Source organism: Triturus cristatus, chromosome 10 (genome assembly GCF_964204655.1).
Source record: "Triturus cristatus chromosome 10, aTriCri1.1, whole genome shotgun sequence".
In the NCBI taxonomy this organism is placed as follows: Eukaryota; Metazoa; Chordata; class Amphibia; order Caudata; family Salamandridae; genus Triturus; species Triturus cristatus.
Window position 1 is genome coordinate 977,403,171 of NC_140593.1, and position 14,020 is coordinate 977,417,190.

A 14,020-nucleotide genomic window follows, 5' to 3' on the forward strand; every position below is an offset into this window, starting at 1 on the left:
CAGATGTACTTCCATGTCGTATAGACCCTTTGGCGTTTCGCCTCTTCAATCTAGTTGGTCTGTTTAAACCTATGCACTTCAAAAGCCATTGCTTTAAGACATGAGTTTAGCAGTCTGTACCATTTCCATTAAGTGACTTGACTTCACCTTTTAAAAAGTTGCATTGAAATGTATTTACTTGCAAGGGCCCTTTCTTTCTAACATTTTCTGCTGATGCCTTAGTAATTAGTTTTGTTGTTTTGCATTGTAGTGATATAACGTCTCTTTGTATTATTTACAATGCATTCAATATCTATGGTGATTAGACAGTAACAGCCACAGTAACTGCAATGTAATTTGTATGACATAATTGCACTTGATTGTCAGAGCTTAGCAGGGTGTACATCTGTACACTTTTCTAGTCTGTGTGTGTGTGCCTGTGTAGGGGTTGCTCTCTCTGGTTTGCCTCTGGAAAATCAATTTGCCACAGATTTGAGAATTCATTTGTAAAGCACTCGGGCTCAGGTCTAATTTGTGAGATGCACTGAGTCATTTCAGAGTATACTCTGAGAACTTACTGAAGGTCTCACTCGGTTCTGGGTCAGATTACACCTCTAATATTGCAGTCCTCATTGGGTTAAAACAGGGCTGTGTTTGTTGCCCTTGTTATTTTCCTTATACCTCGCTGATTTTCCTGATCTGATAAACAATTTAAATGCGCACCCTCTGAAATTAGGTTCAAACCCAATTTCTGTATTAATCATGCCGACGATTTAACTTTTATGCCTCTAAAGCCTGTTGGTGTTCAAAGGCAGTTCAGAAGCTCTAGCACAACTATATCTATATATATATATATATATATATATATATATATATATTCAAAACCACAGTTGCCCAAGAGCGAGGCGCACTCCCCCTCGGCGTTGTCAGGTCAAGGAAGGTTGCAGGCAACACCTGCGTCTGCAGCAATCGACGCGTTTCAGGCTAACGCCCTTCTTCAAAGGTTAATGCTGCTCCCCACAGAATACCAACAAACAGAACATCCAGTGAACGCCCTTTATTATATCCACAATGTGACTCAGGTGAGTAAATGTTGCAATGAATTCTGGGACTGGAAGTTCTTTGTAAAATAACACCCAAGTGGGCTGTTGGCAGCTTAGAGGCAAATATCAAAGTTAATATCCTCGGTATGTCCACACTTCCTTCCTCCATTCCGCCTTTCGCCTGTTTGGCCCACAGCGCTATCACAAGAACAGCAGCGGGACCGCTCATAAGCGGCGGTGCGCCTCCCGGCCGGACCGGCCGTAAATATTCAAAACCACAGTTGCCCAAGAGCGAGGCGCACTCCCCCTCGGCGTTGTCAGGTCAAGGAAGGTTGCAGGCAACACCTGCGTCTGCAGCAACCAACGCGTTTCAGGCTAACGCCCTTCTTCAAAGGTTAATGCTGCTCCCCACAGAATACCAACAAACAGAACATCCAGTGAACGCCCTTTATTATATCCACAATGTGACTCAGGTGAGTAAATGTTGCAATGAATTCTGGGACTGGAAGTTCTTTGGAGTCACATTGTGGATATAATAAAGGGCGTTCACTGGATGTTCTGTTTGTTGGTATTCTGTGGGGAGCAGCATTAACCTTTGAAGAAGGGCGTTAGCCTGAAACGCGTCGGTTGCTGCAGACGCAGGTGTTGCCTGCAACCTTCCTTGACCTGACAACGCCGAGGGGGAGTGCGCCTCGCTCTTGGGCAACTGTGGTTTTGAATATTTACGGCCGGTCCGGCCGGGAGGCGCACCGCCGCTTATGAGCGGTCCCGCTGCTGTTCTTGTGATAGCGCTGTGGGCCAAACAGGCGAAAGGCGGAATGGAGGAAGGAAGTGTGGACATACCGAGGATATTAACTTTGATATTTGCCTCTAAGCTGCCAACAGCCCACTTGGGTGTTATTTTACAAAGAACTTCCAGTCCCAGAATTCATTGCAACATTTACTCACCTGAGTCACATTGTGGATATAATAAAGGGCGTTCACTGGATGTTCTGTTTGTTGGTATTCTGTGGGGAGCAGCATTAACCTTTGAAGAAGGGCGTTAGCCTGAAACGCGTCGGTTGCTGCAGACGCAGGTGTTGCCTGCAACCTTCCTTGACCTGACAACGCCGAGAGGGAGTGCGCCTCGCTCTTGGACAACTGTGGTTTTGAATATTTACGGCCGGTCCGGCCGGGAGGCGCACCGCCGCTTATGAGCGGTCCCGCAGCTGTTCTTGTGATAGCGCTGTGGGCCAAACAGGCGAAAGGCGGAATGGAGGAAGGAAGTGTGGACATACCGAGGATATTAACTTTGATATTTGCCTCTAAGCTGCCAACAGCCCACTTGGGTGTTATTTTACAAAGAACTTCCAGTCCCAGAATTCATTGCAACATTTACTCACCTGAGTCACATTGTGGATATAATAAAGGGCGTTCACTGGATGTTCTGTTTGTTGGTATTCTGTGGGGAGCAGCATTAACCTTTGAAGAAGGGCGTTAGCCTGAAACACGTCGGTTGCTGCATACGCAGGTGTTGCCTGCAACCTTCCTTGACCTGACAACGCCGAGGGGGGAGTGCGCCTCGCTCTTGGGCAACTGTGGTTTTGAATATTTACGGCCGGTCCGGCCGGGAGGCGCACCGCCGCTTATGAGCGGTCCCGCTGCTGTTCTTGTGATAGCGCTGTGGGCCAAACAGGCGAAAGGTGGAATGGAGGAAGGAAGTGTGGACATACCGAGGATATTAACTTTGATATTTGCCTCTAAGCTGCCAACAGCCCACTTGGGTGTTATTTTACAAAGAACTTCCAGTCCCAGAATTCATTGCAACATTTACTCACCTGAGTCACATTGTGGATATAATAAAGGGCGTTCACTGGATGTTCTGTTTGTTGGTATTCTGTGGGGAGCAGCATTAACCTTTGAAGAAGGGCGTTAGACTGAAACGCGTCGATTGCTGCAGACGCAGGTGTTGCCTGCAACCTTCCTTGACCTGACAACGCCGAGGGGGAGTGCGCCTCGCTCTTGGGCAACTGTGGTTTTGAATATATATATATATATATATATATATATATATATATATATATATATATATATATATATATATATTACCTACTGGCGGTCGCCAGTAGGTAGTTATAGTTAGGACCACGTGTCCATAGGAAATCCGCAACATTCTATTTTGAATAACTTTGGCGCCGGTTGACGAATCCTCGCGAATTTTTCAAAATAGGTGGGGCGCTACGCTCCGCTCCTACCCTGAAAGTCTCGGGGGGATTCGTCAAGCGGGGGCTGAGATAAAAGGGGGGTCCCAAAACGCGTTTTTCCCATGCATTTTTCCATAGGACCTTTAGACACAGCTACAGCCCGAACGGCTGAACAGAATTACTTGAAATTTGGCAGAGAGGTAGTCCTCAGGTCAAGGAAGTGCCTTTTGTAGGTTTGGTGTAAATCTGTTCAGTAGATTCTGAGAAAATAGCCTTTAAATCAATATATATATCTGTGGCAGCTTACGGTGCGCTTACCGTAAGCTTACCGTACGCGTACGGTGGCATGCGTGAGCGCGATTTTGATTGGCTCTTAGATCTTAGTAAACATTCGAATCGGTCGAAACCAGGAAGCGGCGGCCGCCATTTTCTCTCTCGCTCTCTGAGTTGGGCAGCAAAACCGAAGCCAAAAAATGTCTAAAGAGGCAGTTTCTTGAGATCCTAACCACCCAGCATTGATATAGGGGTCCCCAAACAACCCCTAAGCCCAAAAAAAAAAATTGTTTTTTTTCGGAAAGTCACGGATTACGCTTACCGTACGCGTACGGTAAAAATTAAAAAAAAAAAAAAATTATCCACACTCTCCCCACCCCATGTGCAAATGGTGCCCGAAGGGCACCATTTGTGCATGGCTTATTAGAGATAAGAAATTAACAAAGAATAAATTTCACAAAGATGCGCATAATATGTCCCCCATGTGCGCACGGTGCGCGAAGCGCATCGTGCGTACATGGCCCATCCCGCATAACGTGGGCACGCGGTGCGCGCAGCGCACCGCGTGACCACCGTGCGTGCACGGCACTAACTGCGTAAAGTGGGTGCGCGAAGCGCACCGCGTGCTCACTGTGCGCGCACGGAACGAACTGCGTTAACTGGGCGCGCACGCCACGAATGGCGTAAAGTAACTTAGCATTTAAAAAACCGTACAAATTCACTGAAAAAACCATAGGTTTCACACACGTTATAGTTAGGAATTAGCATTTAAAAAACCTTGCAAATTCACTGAAAAAACCATAGGTTTCACACATGTTATAGTTAGCTGTACATTTCACTCGTAAAAAACCAATGAAATGCCCCCGTTATAGTTAGTGCAGGCAACTATAACTCACGCGACCGCAATCTTCTGCTGATGACATATGTGTCTTTATGAAAAAAAAATATTTGTAATATATGTATAGCTAAAATTTAATGGAAGAAGACATGGGCAAATAAGTGTCTAAATACAGTATTAGCATCAGCAGAGGATTGCGGTCGCGTGAGTTATAGTTGCCTGCACTAACTATAACGGGGGAATTTCATTGGTTTTTTACGAGTTAAATGTACAGCTAACTATAACATGTGTGAAACCTATGGTTTTTTCAGTGAATATATATATATATATATATATAATACCAGCCTGACAGCGTCCAACAAACAGGCACCGACTCCATGAGTAATTCAGCAAAGAAAGAGTTTATTCCAACTTTTAGCACAGACGCGTTTCGGCGGAGACAACCGCCTTGTTCACTGCATCCAGTTCTAAGTTAATCATGCATGGTTAAATAATCATTATCGTTACACTCTCTTAAGGGTTGTCATAGTAACCAACAGAAAAACGCAATAGACATAGTGAAGGTCCTGTTAGGTTTAGTTGTTATGGCAACTAGAAGACAGACCTAGTTTGCTTTCGATACGAAAATATAATAAATAACGTTCAAAGTAAAAAACTGTACTATGGTTATATAGTCACACAATAGCAGTGAAAAAATTTTAGACAATACAGAATAATAAGCATTATACAATTTTTACAACGTGTTGGTTACATATGTAAACCCCAAATGCGAACTTGCCCAAGAAAAGAAAATACAGCACTAAGATAGTGAGAAAGAGAGGTGTACGCTTTCTAGTTTCGTAAATTAAGAGTACTCAAAAAAGAGATTAGAAGACCTAGTGCAAAGGTGTGTATAGAGTACTGGCCAGGAAACACTGGTTGGTCCCATGTGTGAAGAACTATTTTTATACACTTTAAGTAAAGAAATATTTGTTTTGGGTTTCAAGGGACTGTTTTTAACATTGATGCCCGAGTGGGCAGAGAGGTAACCAGTCAAATACAGTGTTGCGTGGTTAATGAAAATCTAATTGTATCTTGGGCAGGTAGTCACAGTTAAAAAAGACAGTGAAAAGTGACGGGTATGCCAGAGATAGGATAGTAGAGCGTGCGAGAACTGAACGCTAAGAGGAATGGAACAGTGGGAACGGAGAGTGTATTTATTATTAAAGATGGACACTGAGAGCTTCATCGACGTTCATCCCATGTGGGATTTTGGAATTGAGGAGAATGATGTATCTTGACTCCAGTCTCCTAAGTGCCAATTGCCTGTTGCCTCCCCTTGGATTTTTGGGAATATTGTCGATGACAAAAAAAGAAAGATCCTGGGATCTGCCGGCATGTTGTGAGTTTATGTGTCTGGCAACGGGATATGTTTGGTCATTGTGCACGATGGCTCTAAGATGTTGCAGGATACGGATGTGTGCTGGGTGAATGGTGCTTCCTACATAGTTTTTACCACATGTGCATTGTAGGACATACACAGCAAAGTCTGTTTTACAGTTGAAACTCCCTCTTATTTCATACGGTGTGTTTCTGAAGGGCATGTGGACTATTTTGGTATTCATTCCATGTTTACACGCTTTGCATTTGCTACATTTAGTGAATCCCTTAGGTGTTTGAAACCAATTTGTTTTTTTGATGATGGTAGGTGCATTACGCACTAGTTCCTGACGCATGGATTTGGCACGTCTGAAACTAATTGAAGGGACTTTAGCGCATGTTGGTCCTATGATGGGGTCATTCCGTATGTTGTTCCAATGTTTGTACAGGATTTTTCGCAGGGAAGTATGATACGCATTAAACCCTGTAATCAATCTTGGCGTATCTATTTTAATGGGTTCATGTTTAGCCTGGTTGTTTCTTTTCTTAGTGAATAGAAGTTCCTCTCTGGTGATTTTCTCATTTCTAGTTTTGGCATTATTTAAGATTTTAGTTTCGTATCCCCTGCTCTGTAGTCTATTGAAGAGGTCATTAGTGGATTTATTTAGACTCTCTTCCGTGCTGCGGTTGCGCTTCATTCTTATGCATTCTGCATAGGGGATGCCCTTTTTGACACTATCATAATGGAAAGTATTAGCGTGCAGGATAGCATTGCCTGCTGTAGGTTTCCTGTATGTTCTCGTTTGGATTTTGTCTTGTTCTATATACAATTCTATGTCCAGAAATTGTATACATTCTTTACTGGTATGGCTGGTAAAAGAGAGGTTGGGAGTGTTGTTGTTTAATTCTTGTGCAAACTGTTCTGCACTTTCTTGTGTACCTTGCCATGAAACAAAAATTTCATCTATGTACCTGACATAGATAACTACATTTTCTTTCATTTCCAGACTGTGTCTTGCCATGAGTACTTGCTCCTCCCACCAGCCCATATGCAAATTAGCATAGCTGGGGGCGAAGCAAGTACCCATGGCTGTGCCCTGTAATTGTCTATAAAACAAATTGTCAAATATGAAGACATATATATATATATATATATATATATATATATATATATCAGTGAAAAAAACATAGGTTTCACACATGTTATAGTTTGCTGGACATTTTACTGATAAAAAACCAATGAAATTCCCCCGTTATAGTTAGTGCAGGCAACTATAACTCACGCGACCGCAATCCTCTGCTGATGCTAATACTGTATTTAGACAATTATTTGCCCATGTCTTCTTCCATTAAATTTTAGCTATACATATATTACAAATATTTTTTTTTCATAAAGACACATATGTCATCAGCAGAGGATTGCGGTCGCGTGAGTTATAGTTGCCTGCACTAACTATAACGGGGGAATTTCATTGGTTTTTTATCAGTAAAATGTCCAGCTAACTATAACATGTGTGAAACCTATGGTTTTTTCACTGAATATATATATATATATATATATATATATTATAGCATTTTGAAGGGTCTATACTACAAATTGTGCGTATATATAGTTACCTCAGAACAGTTATTACAAATAATCTCTCTTGATCCAAACATGTAAAGGGCCAAATTTCTAAAGCGTCTGCAATCGGGCTAGGTTTAAAGAAATGTTTTTATTCGGTAGTGGGTAGAGACACCTCATCGCTATTAAAAGTGTATGTCTCCAAAAACCCGTCCGTGGTAGTTTATGCGTCTGAGTCTCATCCAGTAGCAGCCCTGAATAGTCCTGCCAGCATTGCGTCTAAACTTTGGAAACATTACTCAAGTTTGGGGCAGTCATCTTCCAGTCAAATGATTTGTCTAGAGCTCGCAATAACCAGTATTAAACATATGGCCCTTGGGTAAATTCTTCGCTATGCTTACAGGCTTTTTAAGTTGTGATGATGTTCTAAAAAAAAAACATGTGGCGTGCATTTGTGCACGACTCTGAAAGGTTTTTCCTTCACTAAACTATTCTGGTATTCAATAGTCAAATTAGACATTTCCAAAGAAGTCATTTTTGTGTCAAACTTGTTAAAAATTCAGTCTTTTAAAATTGAATTTTTTTAATAAAACTCAAGTTATTAATGCGATTTTAGCACACTGCCAGCAGAGTTCAAGAATAAAATGGAGCTGTTCTCTTGTCAATCATGGTGAGGTGCAATTTTACCTAAGAGCTCATTTAGACACTCAAGTGAGATCAATTTATATGAAGTTTAAATTTGGTCTGCTCCCTTTAAACATGAACCCATGGGGCAAAGTCAGAGGAGTAGAGTGTCCTTGCAATTGTCAATGTTGCAATGCTGTGATTCACAATTTAGTGCATGTGTTGTTATTCTGTCCAGGTCTACAAATTTTGAGATCTAAATATTTGGTCCAGATATGGTAGAAATTCTCCTGTGAGGCTAGAGATGAAGCATCATTTTTATTGTTCAACATCCTTCTGTAAATATTTGCTGTAGTTAGTTTAAAAAAAACTTTTTATGCCATTTCTCAGATTTTAAGGAGGCTATTTGGACTAATATAAGATGACTTTAGAATATTATACTGCATTTTGGGAAACAGCATGATAGGCTTTATGCTACTTAATAACTTTTTGTTATTTAATTGTAATTTTTTTAAATTATTTTTAAGTATAGCTAATATATGTTTATAAGGTCTGTCTGGAACACCTGGTGTTCGGATAGAGCTCACTGATTTTCCCTACAACGCATTTATAATATCAGATCAGTAGCACAGTTTAAATGGAAGAACCAACAGGACTCAATAATAGACAGATTTAGATCAATTTGGTTATTGTATTACAGAATCGAAATTCATTAAAATAAGCAGTTTCTTAAGGACTTAAGTAAAAAATATCACAGCTTGCATTAAAGCACCAAACATTTAGGCAAATTCTTATCGAGTGGTTATGAAGTCAGTTTGCAGAGTTACAAACTCCTAAGGCAGACAGATGGTTTAAGTTTCTAATACCTCAGATCCTACGGGAAAAGGGGAAAGTTCAGACTTCAAGTCCATTAGCTTAGAGCTAAAAATATAAGGAAAATTGGAAAATGGAAATGGTTCAGCAAAGAAGGTCTAAGTCCGTCAGCTACCAATTGTAGCATCAACAAACAGTCCAAAGTAAAAGATCGATCAGCATAGCACCCGGGACTCAAGTATGAAACGTCAGAATGGTGGTTGTGTCAGGAAGCAAAAATCAATGGCATTCTGGTGCCCCTCCTTTGAGGTTTCTTCTTTTATAGAGTTTATTTGTAAGGGTGGGCGGTGAACTCCGCTCCGCCGGCCGAGTTCGCAGAGTTTTGCCCACTTTGCGTGCCGCTTGGAACACGGAGTGCAGCAATAACTCTGCAGGCCACTGCGTAGGGGAGTTTACCGGTGCCAGCCGCTAAATTGTAATACTGAAATTGGATGATAGTCGGACTTTGTTGTTCAGTGGCAATGCTGCAGTCTTTTTTGGGCTGTCACTGTTTAATATATGCTGGTAGCTCCATCTAGTGGCCACCTTACAGCATCTATTAGTAAACAGTAACACACAGCATCCCTTCGTGCTATGGTAGTGCTGGGGACTATGAGAGAGAAGGGCCCGGTTTCTACTTTCAACTTGAAGCCGTTCTCCACAAGTAACTGGGCAGCAGTCTTTTCAGGCAGGTGTTGGTTTATAAATTACTTTTTAGTTTTCATGGAGCGAAGCGGGTAGGATTAACGTCATTAGTCACAATACCTCTTAAAACATGTGCAGGATGCGCTTGGCAGCATCTGTGGGCATATCGTTCACTCTGTCACGCACCACAATGAGGAGCCTTTCTCTGCTCCCTCCACCCCTGTAGCAGTGTAGCCCAGATATGCTGACAGTCACAGACCGTGGAGGGTGTCTCGTTTTCTGCATATTGCTGTCTGTGATCACAACGTGCAGGCTCTGCCTGCCTCATTGTGAAGGGCCCTTTTGTTATCATGCCGTAAAGGGTCAGTACTGGCTGTCTAGCACTGTGCAGAGTGTAAATATGCAGGTAGCTGTGTGCAAAGCACACGGCGTGCGGCGCATTATGTTTGTACTGGATGCCTCACATTATGAAGGCTGCTTATAGTGTCGGGCTTGGATTGTGTAGATGAAGCCTGTGCACACACTGTGACGGGTGTGACTGTGTCTGATTGTATGGCTGCACAAGTTGTATAGTGTGCTGACTGCGGGGGATGTTGACTGTGCTCTAGATTATGTGGCATTGGGCTGTAAAGGGTGTTGCCAATGCTCTGGTTGTGTGGTGCTGCACGCATTGTGAAGGATGTCAGTAACTGTCTGAGTGTGGGGCTGCACACGTTGTTTTTGTGGGTGATGCTGACTGTGCCATTGATTGTGTTTTGTTGGACTGTGCTCACTATGTGTAGGGTGATGCTTGTGCTCTGGTCAGGACTCCTGTGGTGCTGGTAAGTAAGTAAGTAAAATGTTTATTGTACAGTTAATTAAAACCAATACAAAGAATAAAAAATAAATAAATAAAAAATGGAAAAAAATGGGGGAAAAAATGGGAAAAAAAGAAAAAAAATGAAGAAAAAAAAATGAAACAAAATTGTGGTGCACATTGTGGAATGATTTTACTGCCTCAGGTTGTAGGAGTGCTCAGGTTGCGTGGTGTGCTGGCAGTGCACAGAGTTTGCGTGGCAGTGACCCTGTCATAAGTAAGATTGCATCGGATGCCTTGCAGGACATCGGTCAGTCACAGATTTTCAGCCACGTATTGTAGGGGCACAGCAGTGGCCCAGCTACCTTCAAAAACAAGAAGTTAGTTTTATTTTTTTGTGCGCCTCTGGCAGTGTGACAAGCCTGTCTTTAGTTTTAATTCACCCCCGAATGACACAAAAGAGATGGTTGGAACCCATCTCTTTTGTTTTTTTCAGTTTTTTCTCATTTCTTTGCCGGGATGCTTGATAATGGTGCTGTCAGGGTAGGATTCCAGTTAACATGTTCGCATCCGAGAGGTGCCTCGACCTCGCTTGTGGAAGCGCAGTGACTCGGTGTGGCCCGCACGCCTTCAAGTGCCTCCGGGGTGAAGTGCCAGTGGTGGAACAGAGCAGCAGTCATTCACCACACAAGCTCCACATTTCCTGCTGAGATCACTACAGCTGACAGCAGAACCTTCTGAGACCGGACGGAGCTCACAAGAGCCAGCTCCAGTCCACATGCAGCTGTCGGCGGCCGGGGTGGGTGAATACCAGATTCCCGATCCTTCACATTCTTTGTAGGTTGGGGCTGCTTCCAATCCGAGTCAGGATTCACAAATGCATTCCCTGTCACAAACAAGGCAGATGTCAGGGCCAGAAGTGCTCAGGAATGCCAGAAACAATATACAGTTTCGCCCCACTCCGCTGGCAGGCATACAGCTGCAGAAAGCCTTATAACAGTAATCCTTGGCTTCATCATCACGTTCCATGCAAACACATGCAAATGAAGGACAAAACTGTCCTGAAAAAGAAGATATGTTCCTTACACAGTGCGACAACACAATAACATAAACATCAACGAACAGTACCTTTGCATTGTTGTATAGCACAATCTAGTGGATAGATAGAGAAGGCTCTGCATTAGAAAATGAATAAAGTACTACTATACTGCTGGTCATGGAACTCCGCGGAATCTCGCTGAGTTTTTAGCTAACTCCGCAGAGTAAAATTCTGTGAACTCCGTCCACCCTTAGTTTTTAGCAATGTCCAGTGGCGTGGCATCACACCACCTTCGAAAGACCATCTCATGTCCATATTGACACAATGGCACCGGAGATGGTTGAAACATCAAGCTGGTCTCCCATGCTATTGATGAGAAATGAGAGATTTGTGAGTCCTCACAGGCCTAATTGATAGGAAAGAAATACAAAGTTGTGAATTATAGGCATAGCTGAAATTCTATTCCCACAGGAATATTCCACTGTGAACGTTGAAGAGACATTCAAGAATGTCAGGGTTCACTTGCAAAGAACGATCCATTGTATTAAATCAGGGAAAAGGTCTGCAGTAGAGAAAAAGCATTTTAAGAAGGCCTTTAAGTTAGCATTGCACGTTTAAATGAAATGAGCTCTAACTTTAACTTCAAATATAATGAAATTAAATCAATTTATATGAAGAATATATATTTATATATAACTTTCACAGATATTATTACATGGAAATAGCTAATGTTAGAAATACCCTACTACCACAAAATTTCACGATATTCACATCAATGTACGTTTTTCATATTTCATACTTCAGAAGACTCTAGTATCCTATTGCCAAACATCAAGATTGCACTTCATTGCTACACATTTTTGCTCAGACTTTTCTAACTGGTGCATTCTCAGCAAAGAGCATAAAAATCACTAGGCCACTTCACATTGTATCACAATTTTCATTAATATATGTCAATAAGAAACATATGCATTAAAATTCATTATCACAACTCATTTATATGTATTAGTGTTGTCTTCTAAATGTGTTTTCTTTCTTTCACGTTTTAAAGCATGCTTTTATAATGCTTCTACTACACTTGTCTTTGTTTCTTGTGTCACTGTGCCTAACGTATGCAACGTGTACTTTCAACCTTTCGTGTCTTCTATGTATAAACATGTCATGTAATATATAATTTTATAATCGTGCTGCATCAGAAACCCTATATTGAACAGAGTGCAGGCCTTGAAATACCTCTTCGCCCTCGTTATGCCAAAAGGATTTATTGAAGGTCAACCTGCTTTAAACTCTTTACTGGTCCAAAGTGGAGAGGCAGTGGATTTTTCCATTAAACACTCGTATGTATAGAACAGACTTACTTAATGGGAACCTAGAAGTAGACCTCCTCGATGAACAAATTGCATCACTAAGGAATGTATTCACATTGTGTGGGATTTTAGTAGATCTATGGGGATCTTTTGAAGCAGTTCTGATGTGCCTGTCCGAACATTTTAAGGATAGATTGCGGGGGGCGTGGCCAACCGGGCAGCGAAATGGCCGCTCTGTGAGCGAGCTCCGCCGGCTACATGAATAAATCCTGAAATAATCCTACCCAAGCACGCGAAGAGTCCCGTTTTCTACACCGGAGGGTGCCGCACATCGAGCAGCGCTGCCGTCTGCCATCTGAAGGCAGCTGGAAACCGCGGAGCCGAGCTGTGCCCCTGTCCTCCCCACCCGCGTGGATCCTCTGGTGCGAGCCCGCCGCTGTGAGGGTCGGAGGCGGCTGGTTGCGGCTGCGCGAGGCCGGGGCTGTGCGGGCTTGGAGTGAGGCGGCCGGCTGCTCCCCCGGACCTGGAGCGAGTGGAAGTGTGGGGTCCGTCGCCGCAGGAGCGGAACCATCTGGGGACCCGGCCGCTGTGCTCCGTCTGCCGCGCTGTGTGGAGCGCTGCCGGGCCTGCCTGCGCCCGACCGAGGAAGGAGGTCACCCGGGCGGCGCGGGCGCCATCTTGTGAACACTAGCGGGGGCGGCCGAGCGACTGGCCAGCGCGGCGGACACCGGACTATAGCTTGGCCCGCGCCCCTACACGCTTGATGTGAAGGTAGGCGACGGCCTGTGTGAGGTGACCTGCGGATGGGGCTGGCGCTGTGATGACTGCTGGACACACGCTATAGACTGTCACTGGCGCTGCTGCGGGCGGCCTGGAGGCGATTGGAACCGCGAGAGGCCACGGTGTTGCCTTAACATACCGCATCGTCCCTGTGCCGGACTCGGAGATTGTCGGGTTGAGGACGCGGCTTGGTCGCGCCGGGTGCGGCCGAGTCGGGACAGTCGGGCTCCTGTGGACACCTGCGGATGAGGAGGGGGCGGCAGCGAGACTATACGTGGCGCCACAGGTGAGAGATAGTTGGGCTGCCTGTGGCCCATCGCACAACACCCGCGCTGCCCGGCGAGAAGGGGGCAGATTGGACCGGACTGGCGGGTGCGATTACATGCTGCGCCCCAACTGATCTGAGCCCGCAGGGGTGTAGAGGAGGCGGGGAGACTGCACCCCGGGGGTTGATCCCGGCGCACGGGGCGCTGTCTGAGATACGTTGCCATACCGGATTATCTCAGCGGACACCGTCCTGTAGGGGTCCGTGGCGGGCCAGACGCCATGGGAGGGAAGAACGAGGCGAAGCAGTCCCGGCTCACATTTGAACACAAACGCCAGGCCAGGCAGCAGACAGCGGAACAGGAGGCGGCGGAGTCTACCTCGCAGGGGTCGGGGCCTGAAAGTGAATACCGCGCGCTGATGCTGGAGGTGCGGTCGAGCCTGAAGAGCATTGATGCAAAACTGGACGCCATG

General features: G+C 44.3%; 1 protein-coding gene across 1 annotated transcript in view; it reads left to right on the forward strand.

Annotated features, from left to right (window-relative positions):
* The window catches only part of DNAJC19 (DnaJ heat shock protein family (Hsp40) member C19), a 93,998-nt gene that overhangs the window by 44,984 nt on the left and 34,994 nt on the right, over positions 1 to 14,020 (forward strand). The gene's annotated exons all lie outside the window — the stretch shown is intronic.